The sequence below is a fragment of the Triturus cristatus genome, chromosome 4_1, assembly GCF_964204655.1.
Source record: "Triturus cristatus chromosome 4_1, aTriCri1.1, whole genome shotgun sequence".
In the NCBI taxonomy this organism is placed as follows: domain Eukaryota; kingdom Metazoa; phylum Chordata; class Amphibia; order Caudata; family Salamandridae; genus Triturus; species Triturus cristatus.
In genome coordinates, this window is record NC_140585.1 from 709,032,238 (window position 1) to 709,054,597 (window position 22,360).

At 46.4% G+C, this 22,360-nt stretch overlaps 1 protein-coding gene across 3 annotated transcripts in view; it reads left to right on the forward strand.

Moving 5' to 3' along the window:
• Positions 1–1,904: 1,904 nt before the first annotated feature.
• Positions 1,905–22,360, forward strand: part of LOC146855412 (uncharacterized) — a 658,880-nt gene continuing 638,424 nt past the window's right edge. For all 3 annotated transcript variants that reach the window (XM_085653183.1, XM_085653184.1, XM_085653185.1), the window contains exon 1: positions 1,905–2,136. The gene's annotated coding sequence lies outside the window, so the exon portion shown is untranslated. The remainder of the gene's footprint in view (positions 2,137–22,360) is intronic.

The following is a 22,360-nucleotide window of genomic DNA, read 5'->3' on the forward strand; positions in this document are numbered from 1 at the left end:
CACACGCCAAGAAGATCGCGGGCGTTTGTTATGGTATGCTCCGGTCGGCCCGTAAGGTTCTCCCCCTGTTACCAGAACTCTCCCGGAAGCTGTTAGTCCAAGGATTAATCATCTCACGCCTGGACTACAGTAACGCGCTCTTTCTTGGAGCACCAGAGTCAACGTTTAAGATCCTGCAACAAGTGCAGAACGCAGCAGCAAGGCTGCTGCGGAATGTTCCGGCCAGGCAGTCAGCCAGGCCTGCTTTAAAAGCACTCCATTGGCTCCCTGTTAAAGAGAGAGTTACCTTTAAGGCCCTGTGCATCGCTCACAAGAGCATACAGGGGAAAGGACCAGCTATTCTGAAGGACATGATTCGCCCTTATAAGTCTACAAGAGCCTTACGCTCTGACAATAAACATTTCCTTCAGACTAAGAGAATCAGGAGAGCCCGCTCAGGGGGCAGGAGTTTTTCTATCCATACAGCGCTCGCCTGGAACTCCCTCCCATTCTCGCTGCGGTCCGAACCAAACCTTCTCAGATTCCGGAAACATCTGAAAACGTATCTGTTCCCAGAATAACTGTAGCTTCTCTGTTTTCTATTAGTAGCCTGCTCTTGGTCTCTATAAGCGCTGGGATGCCTCATGGTAACCGTGCGCGGTACAAAATTCAATAATAATAATAATAATAATAACTCACAGGATAACGTGGGGACGTCACCTTTGCAATGACAGTTTGTGCTAACTGGTTTCAAGGCTTGGCGACCCTTCACTCACAGTCACAAATACATTTATGAGCGCACACAAGTGAAGAAACGAGATTTAGGTGAATACCGCATTTCCTCCGGCAAGAGATGATGATCAACCCAGCAGGTACAGCAGGAAGTGTAGTCTCCTGCACTTCTGAAACGCGTAATCACTTGCAAGGCCGTCGGAACAGAGAGAAGCGGGAGCTTCCACAAAGGCTCATTATGGCCTGAGACACAGGACGAAAGAAACAAATACACACTGATTCGGGAGCGATGAGGCAATGGCCAGCCATGCACACAAAGCAGTAGTGTAAACAAGACAAGCCCGGCGGAGCGTGGCGCGCGCGCGCTTGGGGGCGTGTGCGTCTGCGCTTCTCAGAAGCGCGTCCACAGACCCGATCGCTGCGCGTGCCCCGGTCTGTCTCCCTTGGGAGGCATCACGGTAACAATAGTTCTCGTTGGCGGCAGCGCTTCGCGCTGCAACGCCAGCGAGACCTAAAAAGGCAGAAAGGAACTACATTTAGTTTTGCTTTTCACAAATCTTGCACTTTGGCATCATGACATAGGATACATTAATCTATTTCAGTTGTTCTCAGCCAACAACATGTTGCATTGCGGGGCTTGTAGTTTTTCAGTTGTTCTCAGCCAACAACATGTTGCATTGAGGGGCTTGTAGTTTTGTGTTTAACAGTTTCATCATGGACTCAAAACTTCCCAACACAGTCTGTGACGAATTATAGGAAAAGGTTTAAAAGTTGTTTTGCATGAGAAAGTTTGATTATCATATTTGTACTGGGAAAATAGTTGAGGGTGAGAGAAAAAGAGAGATTGGACATTAAAATGTCATACCTGAATGCACAAAAGAAATCACAAAAACAATCATTTAACCTGCCTCCCTACATAATGAAAGAAGTCTCATAAAAATAAGTTGCTCTGAGACATTCAGAAACAATAACACTGTCCTCTCAGAGTAAGTTTTTTCGGCCAGCTGTCCGATTCATCCCAAAAGGTCTTTCAACATTGCTTCCAGCTGGCGTTGTATCCTCACTTCACAGTGTTTTAAAAACAAAACTGTAATTGCTCAAATTATACAGAGTCGGGTACACCTGCGGAGGCGCGTGACAAAGTGGTTTTAAATGAACCCCTGCGTCCGCAATGGGTGCTGAGAAAAATCACTTTTGACTATTATCACACCCCAGAAGCCCTCGGCTCGCAGCAGCACGCACCCTCTCCGTAGCAGGAAAGGTTCCGCCCTGCCTCCGCCGATGCTAAGGCAACCGGCGCCTGAAGGGAGCAGGCAGGTAACTAACACAGGCTCCCGAGGCGTCGCCACAGGAAAACACTCAACTCAGCACGAGGCGGACGCGCCACTGGTCCCGCTTCGTTTACACTCCTGAAATATTCCACAGGTAAGTGTTTTCACCTTCCATGCTGGGGACATGTTAATGCTTTAACACAAGGAACTGGAACCCGTGCTTTTTAAAACAGTTAGTCTCTTTTACTTTTTAACTACAGTGGTAAAGAAATACTGGGTACAGTTTTCATTTTCGTAATAACTTGAATGCAAACGCCTTTCCATGCTTACTGTGTCATCAAACATCAAGGATCGAACAAGCAGGAAAATATATTTCCAAAGATGAAACAATGTGTAATTGTGTTTTTTCGAATTGTTTGCAAGCGTTTGATGTGTTCCCCCTTGTTTATTTCTCCCTTGTTTGCCATAAGCAGGTTGGCTTTAAAGTATGGTTACTCAAAGTACTGGTAGGGAGGAGGGGGCGCCCCTGGCTGCTGGGTTACTTGAATGAGCTCTTCCTAAAGCTGTCAAATGGGCAAGTACTTATTTACATGTTAACGGAAGTAAAAGGAAAAGAAGCAATTAAAGTGTCCTCAGGCACTTCCCTTCAGAAATGCCTTCATTTTGTGGTCTGGCTTGACAGTGCAGCTGACCCCAGACAATTATATCAGAAGTACAAGGAGAAGGAAGCCAGGAGCACGTTTTCACTGAGCAGAAGTTGTGTGCTTCCACAAAAAAATGCTTGCCCTCCACCAGCTGTGGTCATTTTGTTTATTTATCTAGCTGCCTAAGCTTGAACGTTCAGAGGCACACACAGCAATGCTATTAAAGCGACTTACTTAACTATATAATTTGTGTTAAATCAAGTCAAGTCAAGTCAATTAATCTTTATTCGGATATAAAAATACCCACAAAAGAACATGACACATACAAAATAAGACATTTCATGATTAAAACACGTTATGCATGGTTAAAAAACATTTAAAATACTTCACATCAACGGGAGTTGGCCAGAGCAACAGAGCTAAAATAACAGGAACATGGGGATTGTAGGGCCACTAGGTAAAAAAGACCCTGAACATAGCAGCATGATATAAAGTGATAAAATACAAGAGTTTAACAAATTTAAAACGGGATACCATAACGTGGGCCAGGCCTCTGTAAACAACATAATACACCATTGTGACAGTAAGCCAGCCCATACATATTAGTAAATGGGTCCTTGGCTGGTAAAATGTTAAGAAAAAATGCAAAGGAACTGCATAAAAACAGCTACCAAAAAACAAGGAACCATGGCTACGTTTATGCGTCCCACCCATCCCTAACCTCTGAAACCAAGGTAGCTACACCTCATTTCTAGTCTTCCTAAGTTTTACAGCTAATCTTAAAAAGTTCACAGTGCAGAACAACGTAAGGGGGTCAGAGGAAAGTTTCAAAAACAAGAGTGCCACCTTAACCTGGGTAAATTTATTATTTCTTAAAATGGATTTTAAATATAAAACCCTCGGCTACTCGTATAAAGAACAAAAAAAGACAAAATGAAGAGTATCCTGCGGAGATCTCAAATCGCAGCCGCAATGACCCTTTATGTCAACGTCTGTTGTGTACCCTGCAGGAACAGATAAAATATGATGCAAAAGATTCAATCTGTATCTAGTCATTAAAAATCTATCATTTTTATTATACATATACGCCAGGTAGGGTTCCAGACCCGGTAATGATTTTGTTAACAGGTGGCCTCTCACTGAGACTTTCAGAAGTTCGCTATCCTCTCTTTCACAGGCTAAGCGCCGAAGAAATTCAGATTTTATAACACCCTTAACTCGAGGCGTGAGTGTCGCGGGCTCATCAAAATAGTTGGCAAATCCCAACCATTTCAGGGTGTCCTTTACATATTTGATCCAGGGTATCCGGAGGCCTTTATCTCGATTAATACAATCCTCAAGTATTTGTCTGCTTAGACTAGCCTCGGGATTGGTCCAAATTTTTATCCAACAAGTGATGGGTTTAAGGCTTAACCTATCACTAATATAGGTAAGGCCTAGCTCCTCATGGACAATATAGGCAGGCGTACTTTGGGGCACTTGCAAGACCCTCCTGAGGAACTTATTTTCCTCAGTTTGTATCAAAGACGTATTTCTAAAGCCCCATACCTCGCTCCCATACAGGGTTTTGGCACAGCATATTGAACTGTACAAGTGCAAAATTTCGTTTGGTGACCAACAACCTAATCTTTTGGCACGGTTCATGATTGAACCCATCGCACTAATTAATTGTCTACATTTGTCAGAGATCAGTGTTTTAAAGTTGAGGCATTTGTCAAATGTGATCCCTAAATAATTAAAAACCTTAACTATATAATTTGTGTTGTTTTTCTTTAGCAGCAGCACAGACGGGAAGAGGGCAGTCATTACTATATGATAAAGACTACACATAGGTAATTTGTTGTATGGAATCTCACAGATTACTGTGGTAGGCAGAGGTTTAGACATTTAGCAGCCAGTCTGACAAACCCTGCGGGGTTTCACTGTGATGTTTCTTGTTGGTCCCTGTTGAGGGGATTGTATATTTATTTACAAGCTGGGTTTTTCTACATATTTGCAATTTTATAACTGTTTGCATGATGTTGGCCAGATTATGTTCACTTGTATACACCGGAGTTGGAAAAAGTGTTAAGCCTATATTAAAGGGTGAAGTCTTCATCTTTTCATTGGGAAAAACATACCAAATTTCATAGGGTTGATCTGTTTATTAAGAAACATAGTGACAAAACCGATAGGCCTGTCTTACATATTGAGAAAAGCAGGCATTAAAGAAAAAAAAGGCTTTTAAGGATGGATTATTTTTACACTGTCCCAAAGCCTGTATGGAGGCAGGTACTTTGTTACATATAATTTCATAGATTACTGTATTAGGTAAGGGTTTGGTGTTGGTCATATACCCGATCAAACTGTGGGGATAGACAACATTCTCTACAATAATCCATTTTACTATCTCTCTTCCGGTCCAGGCTCGCACTCTCCCCAACAGCTCCGCTCACTCAGCCCCCTGCCTCTGCATTGGAAGCCCTTGGCCTCCAGGTTCGCGTCGGCTGAGCGCCAACGCAGCGACGCACTTAGCGCCCCCTGGTCTGCTCCTCTGCTAGGAGACTCGTCTCCTGGTTCTCACTTGTATTCTAATTCTATTTTATTTAATTACATTTAATTTCATGCATGCTGGGCACAGGACAGTATCCCTACTGGTCCGGTACCCATTCCTGCCAGCCTTTTCCCGCCGCTAGAGCCCCGCGACCCCGCCCACTATCACAGACCCGCTCCCGCCTCCCCCAGTCCTGCCCCCCCTACTTAATGGCGGGCCTAAGGCAAGCCCGTCTACGCCTGTCCGTGACTGTACCGCGCCCAGCGCCAGACCCACTAGCCACCGCGAGCGCCACAACACCCGACGCCACTACGACGCCCACACCCTCAACGCACTCAACGCCGGCCGATCCTCCACCTGCTTCCCGGCCACCCCGAAGCTCAACCACGGATCCTTCACCTGCCGAAACTGCAGCTACACCTGCCAGCGCACACCTTCACGTCCTGCCCACCCCACCAAAGCAGACCACAACCATCTCAGATGCATACTACTCAACACCCGCTCTGGGACCTGCTCGATTCATCCTCCTCGGACGTCGCCTTCCTGACGGAGACCTGGATAAACACCTCCTCGGTGCCCGACATAGCCATAGCCATCTCGGACGGCTACAAGATCACCCGCAGGGACCGAAACAACAAACAGGGGGAGGAATCGCCTTCGTCCACAGGAACATCGTCAGAATTTCGACTCCCTCAGCATGGCCGAACACCTACAATTTCAGATCCATGTCAATCACAACACCACCCTCAGAGGAACCCTCGTCTACAGACCCTTGGAACCACGACCGCGGTTCAGCGACTCCATCACCGACCTCATCAGCACGCACGCCCTCACCTCCACAGACTACATTCTCCTCGAAGACCTGAACTTCCACCTCGAGAGCGCAAACGACAGCAACTCCACAACCTTTATCGACAACCTCGGACTCAAGCAGCTCGTCACGACACCCAGCCACTCCGCTGGACACACCCTCGGCCCCATCTTCTCTGCCAGCAACCACGTCGCCTTCAGCCACACCACCGAACTCCACTGGACCGACCACCACTGCATCCACTTCTCCTTCGAGAAACACACCGCGCACAACCAACCGCAACAAATCCCACACCGCAGCTGGAACAAAGTCTCCAAAGACCAGCTCATCACCACCCTCGCCCGAGGCCCTCCATCCGAGCCCTCAGACACCAACGCAGCAGCCCACAACTTCAGACAATGGATCGACAACTGCGCCAACACCCTAGCCCCAATCGGGAAACCCTCAAACAGGCGCACCGACACGAGAGCCATCTGGTTCAACGCCGACCTCCAGACATCCAAGCAAACCTGCCGAAGACTCGATAAGCAGTGGCGCCACGACCAGACAACCACGCAGCCCTCAAGAACGCCAGACGCAAGCACCACCAACTCATCCGATCCACCAAAAGGACCTCCTTCAAGGAGCGCATCGATAACAACGCACACAACAGCAAAGAGCTAATCAACATCGTGAAAGAACTCGCCACCCCCAGCTCCAATGACATCCTGCCGTCGCAAGAACTCTGCGACTCCCTGACACTGATGACAGACGCCGACACCACCGACTCAACGCCCACCAAACACACCGACCTCCTGCTCTCCTGGAACAACGTCAATGACGAAGACACCATCAAAATCATGAACACCATCCACTCCGGCTCACCTTCTGACCCATGCCCCAACCACATCTTCAACAAAGCAAGCTCCATCATCGCATTCCAACTCTGGAAGATCATCAACAGCTCCTTCGAGACTGCTACCTTCCCGGAGAGCTGGAAACATGCAGAGATCAACACCCTACTCAAGAAACCCAAGGCGGACCCAAAGGACCTCAAGAACTTTCGACCCATCTCCCCACTCCCGTTCCCGGTGAAAGTCATTGAGAAGACCGCCAACAGACAACTGACCCACTTCCTTGAGGAGAACAGCATCCTAGACTCCTCTCAATCCGGCTTCCGAAGCAATCACAGCACCAAAACCGCCCTCATCGCCGCCACCTACTGGACAACGGCGAGACTGCGGCCCTCATCCTCCTGGACCTCTCTGCCACCTTCGACACCATCTTCCACCACACCCTGCGCACACGCCTCGACGACGCAGGGATCCGCGACAAAACCCTGAACTGAATCACTTCCTTCCTCACAGGCAGAACCCAGAGAGTCCGCCTCCCTCCTTTCCGATCCGAAGCCACCACGATCACCTGCAGCGTACCCCAAGGATCATCCCTCAGCCCGACCCTTTTCAAAATCTACATGGCACCTCTTGCCAACATCGTCCGAGCGCACCACCTCAACATCATCTCGTACGCCGACGACACCCAGCTGATCCTCTCCCTCACCAAGGACCCGGCCACCGCCAAATCCAACCTCCACAAGGGAATGAAGGCCGTCGCAGAGTGGATGAGGACCAGCCGCCTGAAACTGAACTCTGACAAGACGGAGGTCCTCATCCTCGGCTCCACCCCCTCCGCCTGGGACGACTCCTGGTGGTCGGCCACGCTGGGAACTGTGCCGACACCCACCAACCACGCTCGCACCCTGGAGTTCAACCTGGATTCAAGGCTCTCTATGACCCAGCAAGTCAACGCGGTCTCCTCCTCCTGCTTCAATACCCTTTGCATGCTCCGCAAGATCTACAGATGGATCCCCACCAAAACCAGAAGGACAGTCACCCAAGCCCTCGTCAGCAGCAGGCTGGACTATGGCAACGCCCTCTACGCGGGAACCACGGCAAAACTCCAGAAAAGACTTCAACGCATACAAAACGCCTCTGCACGCCTCATCCTCGGAATCCTTCGCCACAGCCACATCACCGCCCACCTGAGAGACCTGCACTAGCTCCTGGTCAACAAGAGGATCCCCTTCAAGCTCCTCACTCACGCTCGCAAAGCACTCCACAACGCCGGACTAGCATACCTCAACGAACGACTCACCTTCTACACCCCAAACCGCCAGCTTCGCTCCGCGGACCACCGTCCCACGCATCCGCCGAACAACCACCGGCGGCAGATCATTCTCCCACCTCGCCGTCAAGACATGGAACACCCTCCCCACCCACCTGCAACAAACCCAGGACCTGCTGACTTTCAGGAAACTTCTCAAGACCTGGCTGTTCTTTCAGTAGCGGCTTCTTACCCCCCTCTAGCGCCTTGAGACCCTCACGGGTGAGTAGCTTGCTTTACAAATGTTTTGATTGTTTGATTGATTGATCTCTTAGAAGAGATAGTAATTTGCTTTGCCAACTGTAATTTTGTATACATTTGTATTTTTAAGACTGTATGCTGGGTGGCTGTCTTGTAGAAAGTTTATGCTCAGTAGAATGGGTTTAAGTTGGTTATGATGACAAGCAAATGATAAGGGCTACAGGGCACAGGGCTGGTTGTTTTTGTGAAAAGTTATGATAAAGGCAGTAGATCATACATATTGATTGTGAAATGCAAAAGTTAAGGTCAATAGGTATTTACGGGTAGATTGTTGTTACAATCACACAGTTAGGGTTTTTCTTCCATGGAACTCACAGATTACCTTGGTATTAAAGGGTTGCCCCCTCTGAAAACCATGAGTATAGAAGATTTGCACTGTGAGAATCCTTAAGCAATGTTAGGAGAGATACTAATTTGTTTTGCCAACCGTAATTTTGAATATTTTTTGCAATTTTATGACTGTATGCCTGTTGGTTGCCTTGTGGGAAAGCTTATGCTCAGTACATTAGGCCGGAGCTGGTTCTGGTGACAAGGCAGTGATAACAGGGATTGATTGGTGTATAGGAAAATGTTATGCCCGAGGCCATAGGTCTGGCATGTTTATTATGTAAAGTTATCACAAAGGCAGTGGGCATGGCTTGTTTATTCTGAAACGAAACACACATGGTAAAGCCAGTAGGCATCTAACACAGGATTATTGTCACATTTTGTTACAGGCCATAGGAATGTTTTTGGTTACATGTATTCTCACCAATTACCATTGTCGGCAAGTAATATGGTGTTGACCATTCTCTTTGACAAACCCTAGAACTAGAATTTCACTGTGATGATTCTGGTTAGGTCTTCTTGAGAGGGGCTGCATATTTTTTAACCAACTATCATTTTGTGCATTTTTATATATTGTATGTCTGATGGTTGCCAGCTTCTGTGCAGTTCTGCAGGCCGGGTTCTATATAGGGTCCAGCAATTGGTAAAGGGTAGAGGCTTTATCAGTCCACTGGGAAACGTTATGTCAGACTCCTTAGGAGTGGTCTGTTTCTTATGAAAAGTTATGACAAAGTAAGTAAGTCTTACCTATTTATTGTGAAAAGCTATGTGTTGATGGCAAACCTCGTTTAAGGGTGCATAGTGCAATAACAATGCTAAAGCCTGTAGGCAGGCATTTTGTTGAATGGAATCTTGTAGATTACTGTAGGGGGTAAGGGAATTGCTGCTGGTGGCACACTTGAGCAAACAACAGGGATAGACGATTTGACAAATGGTAACCCTTATTAGGCTCTATTAGTAGGTATTTTGTACCGTTTTGACAACTTAATTTTGTGCATATTTTATTACAGTATACCTGATGGTCACAATAAAGGAAGTAGGTCTGATATATATTGATTGTGAAAATCATATATTAAAGTTAATAGGCAATTATTGGTAGATTGTTATTACTCTGTATTAAAGTCTACAGATAGATATTTTGTTTAATGGAATTTCACACATTTCCATAGTAGACAAACATTTTGGTGCTGGGTACACCTTCTGACAGAATCCTTGTGAGGCCGTCTTAGGTGAGATAGCATTTTGCATTGCCACATAATTTTATTAAATTGTATATACTGTGTAATGTTATGGCCATATGCCTAATGGGAAAGCTTATACTAAGAACAGGAGGCTTCAGTTGGTTATGGCTATAAGTCATTGATTACAGCAACAGGCCTGATTGGTTCCCTTGAAAAAATATTTCTATTGCCATAGGTTTGGTCTGTTTATTATGAAAAGTTATGATAAACACATTAGCCTTGGCATAGTGATCATGAAAAGCATATGTTAAAATCAACAGTCATTTAAGGGTGGATTGTTATTTTTCTGTATTAAAGCCTACAGGTATTTTGTTACATGAATGTCAAAGGACCTTTGTAGGGAATGATGTTGGTGTTTGTTATTGCTTCTGACAAAACCTAGGGGAGAAGATTTGCACTGTAATAACTCTTCTTAGATGTCTGCCAGGATCTTGTAATTAAATAATGCATCCATCCATATTAATGCACATAGGCTTAAATCCACTCTGTTCTGCCATTGGTCTGTCTGAATGTCATTTACACTCTGCTTGCAGCTATGGCACCAAACCGCATGTGGTTCAGTCTGCATGAGTCACTGGCACTTTTTCCCTGTGAATGATGGCATTTTCTAAGCACGTTTGTAGATCCACCTGAAAATGAGTGCACTTCAGTATCACGGTACCATGGCTGGTGGGCCAGTCTTTTAGTTTTGATTTGTTTCTCCTTTTAAAATTCCCCTTTCATTTTATTGGTTCTCCTCTTTTATGTTAATGTGTTGTAAGAGGATGCTACAGCTCTCCATGCAGTACTTATGGGCTCCTTTCATTCGTAGTGCACTGCATTCCACATGGCCACTTCTTCTAAACCAGGAGATCATTATGAAATGCTGTTGTCCAAAGTGTATCATTTATTTACCATTCCAAGATGGCCAACACGTTGGTTATAAATGTGGCGGCCATGCTTGAACTTTAAAACAATGATTGGCTATTTAAAATACTTTTGCAAGACAGACATCCACTTTTTTGTTATTGCAAATGTATCCCAGTCAAAATTATAAGGCAGGCATGTTTTGTGTTTTTTGCTTCTATTCTTTTAATTTATCTTGCATATGTTGTAGAGTTTGTGCGTGTTTTGTTGCAGTCGTGTCAGCAGGTGGATGGAAGAATGAGTCAGTGGACTGGTAAATGGATGCATGAGTGCAAAAATGAGTGGCAGAATATGTGCATGATGACCTATTGAGTGTCTACACCCATCAGTGAAACAAAAGACACTTTAATTCATAAGAAAGATCTAATGGCATTACCAATGCTTGTTAAATGCAATGTGAAACGAACATGTAAAAATATGCTGAAGACTTCAAAATTCAAAAAAGTGTATTTGATGAACATGAGGAATCATTTCACCTTGGTGCATCAAATTATGTCACTGCATTGAAAGACATTTATAACAGGCATTTGCAATGCAATAGGTCTCGCATTTACGCGAATTTAAGCTATTGGCATTGTAAATGAGAATGCCTTTTATTTAAGTTTTAAAAACGAAAACAAAAATAAAAGGCATTGTTATTTGCAATGTGAATAGCTCAAACTCGCATAAATGCGAGACCGATTGCATTGCAAATGCTTGTTTTGTTTGGTGCCCGGGCCTAATTTTGATCCCAATCCGACCCTGGACTTGCATCAAAACCCATGTGTGGTTGCAAAGACATCCCAATGTATGCTCCATAGGAGCATTTAGCGCAAAGTGCTACTTTATGAAACTTTTAGGCTACTTTCCAGCGCCCCAAAGTTCCCGCTAACACGAAGAGCTGACAAAAACGTGTTAATTTTATGTACATTTTGATTAAATCTTGGATCAAAATATTTTGCTGGCGACACGCATCAAGCTACAGGAATGCTTAAACTACCGCTCCGTAAATTATGCATTCACAGCCATCACTTGTGTGGGTGAGAAAACAAGTATATTTAATGATAAAACCTACACGCGACACGAGCTCTCCTCTAAGTCGTGCGCATGCAGGAATCCCTCGTTTTTAATACCTTGACAATCACAGGAATAAGTCAACTCACGACATAGATTGGAACACATTATCCTACACTTGCTTCTGATGATACACCCATGGAAATACCAACGCGGATGGGGAACTAAAACTCTCTAAAAATGAAAGAAACCACCAGTTGAATTGAAACGTTCTGGAAGGTGGCGCTGTTTGATTAATTGACCCACATCAGCACAGCGAAATTATTGCTGAAAATTGCCCAGAGAAGCACAGTAATTACTCACCAACTGGGTATATAACACCCGAAGTAACAGGCAGATAGAAAGCACCCAGGGGGAGAGAAGGAAGAAAAGGCAATCTCACGTGTGTCTCACATTCTGTCTTGGGGGGTGGAGGGGTCTCTTACCATGTACGTCCAAGCCGAGCTTCTTCCAGATGGGAGCAAATTTCTGGCAGTGTCCGCACCAGGACATGCAGAACTCGGCGAAGCAGGCGCTGCTGGAGTTGAGCAGGTGAGAGCAGGCCGAGTCAGAGTCCAAGATGACCAGCAGGTCTTCCAGGGAGTACATGCCAGCCCAGCCGGGGGCCCACAGGGCACAGAGGAGCCACAGCACACGCATCTTGGGCATCATTCTACCGGGACCAGCGCTGCAGGGCCGGTCGAAGAGAAGACATGGAGAAGGCGGAGCGTGGGCTGAAACGCCGGAGGGAGGGAAAGCGTAAGCACGCCATGCGCGCGTTGAGGGAGACGAGTACGCGTGCACTGGCTGGGGGCGGCTGGTGTGTGTGTGTTTGTTGGCGCACTTACTGCATGCAGCTGGTTTGCGTGGACGGAAGGGGGACAGGAGATGTGCACATCGCGTGTGTCTGTACGTGCATGTTCACGGGCGCGTTCACATTTGCAGTCTGTCTTGCCCGTGCACATCTCCTGTCTCCCTTCCGAAGCAAGTCGGTAACAATAGATCTCGCTAGCGACAGCACTTTCGCGCTGCGTCGCTAGGCGAGACCTAAAAAGTGATTGTTCTGAAACAAGAATTTATACATATATGATAATGAGAAAAAAGAGGCCAAGTGAAATAAAAAAAAATTGTCTAGGATCAAACAGTTTGGTCAAGAGGGGAAGATGTATTGATCCCAGGTTTTCTGGTCAGCCACTAGATGTGTATCCCTTTCCCTCTCTCTCATTTTACATCAAAGGTTAAAGCTTTGTCTTTAATTTCTGGCTTATGAGGTTAAAACATGTGTGCCAGCCCTCACCACTGAGCCGAACTCCTTGTTTCATAACTTTCTCACTACACCATATTTTAGTGAGTGGACTATGAGACTGGGTGGTATCTCCCAATGAGTAAAATAAGATGATTGTTGGGTTACAGCCCAGTTTTGTTAGCACATTCTTACTACCGGTGTTTAGTTTGATTTAAGTTTTTTCTATCAGATTTTGTTCCGATGATTTTTGAGCATTTCTCACTCGTTTCTGCTGATTTTCTGGGCATCTATCACTCTTTCTCATTCATTCTTTGCTGTTCTTCTGTGCTTTTGCCTTTCATTTATTAACTTTTCTCTCTGCCTTTTTCACTCAATCCTTGCTGCCTTTTAGTCTTGACCCTTTTGCACTTTGTTGAGTTTAACATTCTCAAGTGCTCTCTTAACCTCCTTTGTTTTTTTCCCTTTCTTTTTCATGCTCTTTTGCACCCCTTTGTACCCTCTCCCTCTGTTGGCCTTTCCCACCGCCTCTCCAGTGCCATTATCTCTTGCTGCTTCTCACTACTCTCTGAGCCCAAACACTCAACCCTACGCTCCTCCCCCTTCAACTTGATAGGGGCCACAGCACAGACACTCAGCAGATGCATTCAGTGGGCGTGCGCTGAAGGTATGCCAAAAACAAGTCTGCCTGCGCTCAGCCACGCATCACTCTCTCCCAGCACCAGGACCCCATGTCCTCCACCCAGTGACTGCTGCTACTCCTCCACTTCCTTCCTTGCCCTGAACCCCAGACTTACCCCCCAGAACTGCTTCTGAGCCTCGCCAGTCCATCCCAGAGGGGCCTTCTCCTGTTCCACCTGACACTTCTTCTGTACCCTCCCTCACATGCCACCTCCGCACGCACCACACACAAAACACACCTCACACTAATCCATGCTCATCCGACCCCTGCCACTCCCCACCTCCACCCTCCCTATACTGCCTCTTCACAAAATACACCATTGAAATCTGGGACCTGCTGCATGACTTCACAACTGATGTGCTCTTCCTGACAGTAACCTGGTTAACTCCCTGGTAGGCTCCTGACATTGCCACAGCAATCCACCCCCACAAGGTCACAAGACAGGACAGGATTAACAGACTCTGAGGAGGACTTACCATCATCTTCAAAGAATACATCCTGTGCTCCACTACTTCAGCTGGCACCAACAGCAACATGAAACTTCTGACCTTCAAACTCCTTATCATCGCTCACTACAGCCTGAGTGGCACCCTTGTCTACAAATTTCCTCCCTCCCCCAAAGCCAGATCCAGCTTCAGAAACACACTAGCGAACTTTGTCTCCCCCTGATACTAGATTCCAACATCTTAATCATCCTTGGTGACCTCAACTACTACCTGGAGGATGCCTCCAACACAGCCATCCTCCTGGAGTACCTGACAAACCTCAGACTCACCCAGCAAGTGGAAGGCCAAACCCACGCTGCCAGACACCTACTGGACCCCATCTCCACTAGCTTGAAAGAAATCACTGTGGGCAAGCCTACACCCATCACCTGGTCCGACCAAACATTTCAACATACCCATCTATCACCACCGCAGAAATGCTATCACCAAACTCTGATAGGGTTGGAACTATGTCTCCAAAGAGCTCCTACACTTCCAACCACAATACGTCAACAGCCTCCACAAATCAATCTCCAACTTAAACACCTAGATGACCTCCTGCGCAGACACCATGGCCCCACTCAAGATCACCAAGGCCCCCAGAACCAAGCCACAAGCAAGCTAGTACGCCTAAGAACTCATACTCACCCAGCATCCAAATGAAAACACGCAAACAAAAAACTGCCGCACGGTCCTTTGCCGGAAACGCGCCCAAAATCTGAATGCTATCCCAGTCGGTATCAGGACTATCTCATCCTTCACAGAATTCAAAAAACAACTAAAAGTCCTTTTCCTCAACCACTCTCTCCAGAATGGATAGCCGCCATCCAAACACAAATCCCTGCTTGTCGCCTCTCCCAGACTTTGCTGCTATAAGACTTACCTCCTCCCTGCTATTGGACCCCTACCTGCGCCCCCCCCCCCCCAAGTGGTTCAACCCCAAGTTAACGTGCTCTCTATGAGGTTATCTCAGGACTCACGGACTACCTCAATACTGCTCAGCACACTTGGACTTTCGAACCCATATGTAGAATACTGCTTAATTGTATCCTCCCCAAGACAACGTGTACTCTATGAGGTTATCTCAGGACTCAAGTACTACCTCAACGCTGCTCAGCACACGTGGACTTTCCGAACCTGTATGTAAAATACAGCTTTATTGTATGAATCTTACTCAAAAACTGCTGTGAAACGTACTCTAAAACTGCTGTGAAGCGCTCCGATACCCTCGGGTCAGGCTAGCACTATATAAAACCCCTTAATAAGTAAATAAATAATAAAAAGCATCCCTGCAAGCAAATGGAGCTAAAGCCAGGACAACACCGAAAAGAGCAACTACAGATCAGCCACCAACCACACCACTAACAAATCAGAGGTCCCACACAATCCGCTCTCACTGAGCACATCAAAAGCAGCACCAACATTGGCAAGGAAATGTTTGCCTTAGTTAAAAACCTCAGCTCTCAGGCAGCATGCTCTACCAGCATAAGACCTCTGCACCCAGCTGGTGCTCATCTCCTGTAGCAAGATCTCAAGCATCTACGACACCTTCGAGTCCCAGCCAGAGCCCTCCCCCCTTTGCGTGTGCTACCCATCACTTCAAACGTTCAAAGCACCACCCTGATCACCATTCAAGGAACCACACTGACCATGCACACCATACGTTCCAACAGCTCTATCGGACTCCTGCCCTTATCACATATTCATTAAAGGACTGGACCCCATCAGCTTAGCCCTCACCTCAATCATGAGCATCTTGATCAACACAGCTACCTTTCCTGATGGCTGAAAATACACCACCTTTCTCCTTCCAAAGAAACCCTCAGCAAACTCTAAAATACTAGCCAACGAATGGCCATCTTTCTGCTATACATGCTGGCCAAAGTCATGCAGAAGATCACAAACTAACACCTGCGGCCCACCTCAAAGATAACAACCTCCTCGACAGCACCCAATCCACCTTCAAACCCAACCACTGCACTGAAACCATCCCCATTGCCTCCATGGACATCACCCAACTGATCATGGACAGAGGAGACACTACCGCTCTGATCCTTCTGGATCTATTCAGCACCTTCAATACCATCTCTCACCCATCCTCTTTCAATGCCTACACGATGCAGCATTCAAGGACCAGTACTCCACTGGATCTGCTCTGTCCTCACACACCACACCCTGTGGGTTATCCGGACTCCTTTTTTACCTCTGCCACAGCCACACTCGTCTGCGGAGTACAACAGGGATCCTCACTCAGTTCCATGATGTTCAAGCCCCAATGGCCCCACTCGCCGCCATTGCACGCAAACACAACATCGACATCATCTCCTATGCCGACGACACCCAACTGATACTCTCCCTCACCAAAGACGCAGCCACAGCCAAAACCAACCTCCAGGAAGGAATGAAAGACGTCACAGAATAGATGAAGCTCAGTCGCCTGAAGCTGAACTCAGACAAGACAGAGGTCCTCATCCTCAGACAATCCCCATCGGCTTGGGACGACACCTGGTGGCCCACAGCGCTGGGCACCGCACCCACACCCACGGACCACGCATGCAACCTGAGATTCATCCTGGACTCCTCCCTCACGATGAACAAGCAAGTCAACGCCATCTCATCTTCTTGCTTCAACACCCTGCGCATGCTCCGAAAAATCTTCAGGTGGATCCCCACCGAAACCAGAAAGACCGTCACCCAAGCCCTCGTCACCAGCCGACTGGACTACGGAAACGCCCTATATGCAGGAACCACAGCCAAACTTCAGAAACGACTACAGCGCATACAGAACGGCTCCGCACGACTCATCCTCGACATCCCCCGCCACAGCCACATATCCGCCCACCTGAGAAACCTGCACTGGCTCCCCGTCAACAAGAGGATCACGTTCAGGCTCCTCACCCACGCACACAAAGCGCTCCACGACAAAGGCCCCGAATACCTCAACAGCCACCTCTCGTTCTACACCCCCACCTGCCAGCTCCGCTCCGCCAACCTCGCCCTCGCCACAATCCCACGAATCCGCAGAACCCCCACCGGAGGAAGATCATTCTCCTACCTGGCAGCCAAAACATGGAACTCCCTCCCCGCACACCTACGACTGACCCAGGACCATCTCACCTTCAGGAGACACCTCAAGACCTGGCTATTCGAGCAGTAGCTACACCCCCCCCCTCCCCTCAGCGCCCTGAGACCCTCACAGGTGAGTAGCGCGCTCTATAAATGGTTTGATTGATTGATTGATTGATTGATCATTTACATCCTCAAAATCAATGTTTATCCTCTACACACAGTATATGCTCTCCATCTCCTACAAAACATCGAACACCCAAACCAACTTCTCCACTTGCTTGTCCAAGACAGCTTGCTATGGGACTCCACATGCTGATCTCTGACCCACAACCAACCACCCATGCAAAGAATCTTGGCATGATAATCCACAATCACTGTGACTGGCCAAGTGAACATTGTCTCCACTTCATGTTTCCACTCCCTCATGATGTTCAAGACGATTTTGAAGTGACTTTCATTCAACACCCGTAGAACCATCACTTGGGCCAGTACCACTAATAAGTATGACCAATATAACATACCACATGGAGGAATCAAAATGTAACTAGAAGACTCCAAATCATACAGAATTCAACTGCCAGACTCAGCTAAGACTACACCCGCTCCTCACCAACATCAACCCACACCGCAAATTGAAGGCCTCCACTGGCTCCCCAGCCACAGTCACTCTCCAAACTCCTCTCACGCACACATACAAAGTCTTGCACAATATCAACCCCACCTACCACAACAATCATATTAACTTCCACATACATACCCTAAACATCCGCTCAGCCTAACTCCTACTTGCACACATTCCTCACATACGCAGAACCAGATCCAGTGACCAGGCCATCTCCTACCTCGCTCCCAAAGCCTGGAGTGACCTACCCCTGCACATCACAGCCACCTCCTCAGTTCTTGAATTTCGCAAGAAACTGAAGACATTACTCTTCACCTAGTCTCGTACCTGGCTCAGTCCCCGCTGTTCTCTCTTTTCAGTACGAAGCTAGCTGTCCCCGTGAGTCATGCGCTCTACAAATGTACAGAGCATCTCTCTTAAAAAAAAGAAAAGAAAAGAAAGGGGCGGAGGAATAAGGTCTGAAAATAATTACACAAGAGCCCCCAATTTGCCACAAGTGTAGGCTGTGATTCATGAAAAAAATGGCTTCTGTTTCCGTAGTTTCGTTCTTGCTCATTACACAACTAAGGTGGTCCCGTTGGTGAGACTCTGGGACTACTCTCACCAAAGATATGCCACTGTGCTGTGGATCCTTCCCAGACTTTCAATACAGATTTCCCAACAAGTATATTTCGGTAAAGTAATAAAGTCAAGATTAAATGTCAAGCCTCATAGTGACATGGCTAAAACTTTCACACTGTTCCATGTGTAATGGTGAGGGTTGGGTGTTTGTGTCTGCCCAGCTCAGTGAATTGAACACCTTGTTGGGGTGTCTTTGTTGTGTTTTTTTTTTAAAGCACTTGATACCTTAGTAGAGCCTGTTTATAAGCCTTCCTAATGCCTATAGATGGGAGACTAAAGGCATAAGGATATTGGGAGGCTTAAGATTCTATTTCATTCCAATTCAGTATTCAAGTTACTTCCTTTGTACACTTGACTTGCCAAAGGTAGCAATAGGAATGGGAGAAGCCTTACCCTAGGGTGCGGTAGATGAACAGTGACTCATATACAGCACAACACAATACTCTTGATTCTATGACTGTTCTAGAGACTAGGGGCTTAATTTAGAGGGCAGTATGGAATGAAACTGTTAGACTGCACATTCTTGGCATGGTATTTCCCCAAACATTTTGCCTTCACTCCCTTTCTTTGCTGAACTTTGTTTTGTTGGAATTAAAACTCTGTGCACTTTACACCTGCTAATTAGTGTGAATGTTCTGGTGCTCTCTCCTTAAAATATGGTAAAAGTGACCTACACCTAATTGGCACATGTTAGACCTGTCATCCTAAGGTTGGTCTTTCCCCAAACCTCTTGCCTACTTGCCTCCATTTTTGCCTTATTTTTTAGTTACCTTAGGACTCTTGCTGAACAGTGCTAAAGTGCTTGTGCTTCTCCCCTAAACATGGTGACATTGGTGTATACATGATTGGCATATTTAGTTTACTTATAAGACCCTTGTAAAGTTGTATAACACATACCCAAGGCATGTATTCTAAATGCTACTTGTTGGCGTGCAACACTCATTGTGCCACCCACACAAGTTGCCTTTCAGTCCTGTCTCAGGCCTGCCATTATAAGGCCTGTGTGTGAAGTTTACTGCCACTTCGATTTGGCATGTAAAACCACTTGCCAAGCCTTAAACTCCCCTTTTATTAAAAAACAATCAACAATAAGGTAGGCCCTAGGTAGCCTTAAGGGCAGGGTGCTGTGTAAGTAAAAGGTAGAACATGTACTTGTAAGTTTTACCTCTTCTGGCAGTGACAAACAGCTACATTCATTTTTCACTACTGTGAGGCCTGCTCCTCTCATAGGCTAGCATTGGAAATTCCTTTAAAAGCTGTAATTCCTGATTAGAAACGAGTAGATGCATAATTTTTCATATCTTTGAAACAGTAGTGATAAAGCCTCCTTACTGATAAAGTTGAATTAACATTACCATTTTAGAAATGCCAAAAAGTGGATGTTTCTCTGCTCTTACTGCTCTGAGTGCCTTGCAGCCTTTCTTCATTATACATATGGGATGGGTCACAGCTACACTTTGTGCATTTTTTTGTTTTTTTGGTTGCAGATTTATATAACGCGAACTTGACCCGAAGGTATTGGAGCACTTTACATGAGCACCGGTTACCTTACACAAGGACATCAGGGACACCTTCCCAGCAGGGAGAGGTAACAGTGTGGGAAGTTAGCACCCTCACACAACCTCAGAATCAAAACTCACAGTAGACTAGACAAGTAATAGCAAAACCACCAACAAAAACCCTAGCAGATGCAACCAATATCCCTTTTTTTGGGGGGTAGGCACGGGGAGATTACGTGATTTGCCCAGAATCACAGGATGTGGAGTCAACCCCGAGGCTCGAACCTTGGTTTCCCAGCTCCAAAGTTGGCAGTCTAGCCGTCAGACCACATCCTCTCCCTCTATTGCCTCTAGACAGCCACAAACATAGGAAGGATGGATGTGACAGAACTCATCCGCATTCATTTGCATTCTGATAGCTCTACCTGGGCAAAAGAGGGAGCGGGCGCTGACAGGCCTAAATAGGCAGTGTCCTGTGAACCACCCACACAAAGGGCTGATTACCCCCTACAGATAGCCTGGCAGACAGGACTGAGATGAAAGGGGACCTGTGCAATTCAAGGGCCTGCTTTAAAGTGACCCACACTTCAAAGGCACAACTAGGTTTAAGTGCTGTGGCTCTCACCCTATCAAAACAGTACACTACTGGACCAGCTAAGAACTCTGCTAGGAGTCAGCACCCTTGTGCTACATGCTACAAGGATTACCACTCTGCCTGACTACTGCTCTGAAGGAACTGCTTTCTGCTTTGCTGAGCTGCCCTTCTACCAGCTGATCGCTGCCCTGCTGAGGACAAAGACTGGACCCATCTCACCTGAACCCAGAGTGTCTCCAGGGGATTGTTGGCTTGCTCCCTGTTCTGAAGTCTCAGGGCCATCAAAGACTTCCTGCAACTCTGCAACAGCACCTGCACTCTGCCATTTGAGTCCTGCCCTGTCAAGTGGTTCCAATCTAGTCCTGGGCCCTTGAAAGGTAATTTCTGCTGTCCAGCAACATCAAAATTGATGCAGTGATGAATTTGAGCCAATTCGAACTGAAGCATTGCCCTTCATGGCCAAAGCAGGAGCCAATTGACGACATCGCCTCAATGGACTGCACCGCTCACCGATGACTGACAGCATGGCTCGACAGCGACTCAGTGCCTGCATCATAAAGAGGATCTTTATTGCCTGCGCGAATCCACGCCAATGCATCGAGACTTCAAAGTCAGCGCTTTGCTCCATCCACGGTACTTTCTCAGCAGGACCTGCGTGAGTCCTGTAGCCTGCCTGCCCTCCTTCGCGATTGGCTGAACTTTGGATGAACCCCGGTCCAGCGCAACCTCATATAACTCCTTGGTGCTATTGACTTCTAAGCACTATTTTTGATTTATTCTTTGGAAATGTATAACTCCAGTTCTACTTATTGTTTTTTTGTCATTTTAGTCTTGTTTTACTCATAGAATTATTCTCGATTCTTCTAAACCTATGTGGAGTATTTTGTGGTGTTTTAATTGTGTTACTGTGTGCGTGTGTGTGTGTTGCGCAAATACTTTACACATTGCCTCCTTAGATAAGCTTGACTGCTCTGTGCCAAGCTACCAGAGGATAAGCACAGTTTATCTTTTAGTCTGTATCTAGCTTACCCTGACTGACTGAGTGTGGTCCCTACTCGGACAGGGTGCATACCTCTGCCAACTAGAGACCCAATTTCTAAAAGCACATTTAATTTATTTGTAAGTCCCTAGTTCATGATACTACCTGTACTTAGGGCCTGTCAATCAAATGCTACTAGTAGGCAGTGGCAAGAAAATGGAGAACCCAATAGACCCTTGTCGGCTTGGGCAGGTCACAATAAGCAGGTAAATATGCCTACAAGGGATTTATTTAAAAAACGCTTCAATACTTAAAGATAATTTTCAGGTAAGTTCTTGTTCAAGTAACTTACATCAAGATCAATCAAAAAAATCGATCAGAAAGAATGACGTTCACTTATCTAATCAATCATCAAAGAACATGGAACAAAGAAAGAGTAAAAAAGAAAGAAAAAACACGGGTGTGTATATTCAAACAAAATTTAGTATCAATTCAAAATGTATTTATATAGGGTACATAAAAAACAACAACACAATGTAACCAGAAGTAAAAATGTGTGTATGCTGGAAGCAAGGACCAGTTATTTACGGTCACTTGATTTGAGAACCAGCAGCGTTATTTGCGGTCTCCCGGTATAAGAACCAGTAATGAATCTGTTAGTCGATATCCAGGAGATTTCCTCACCA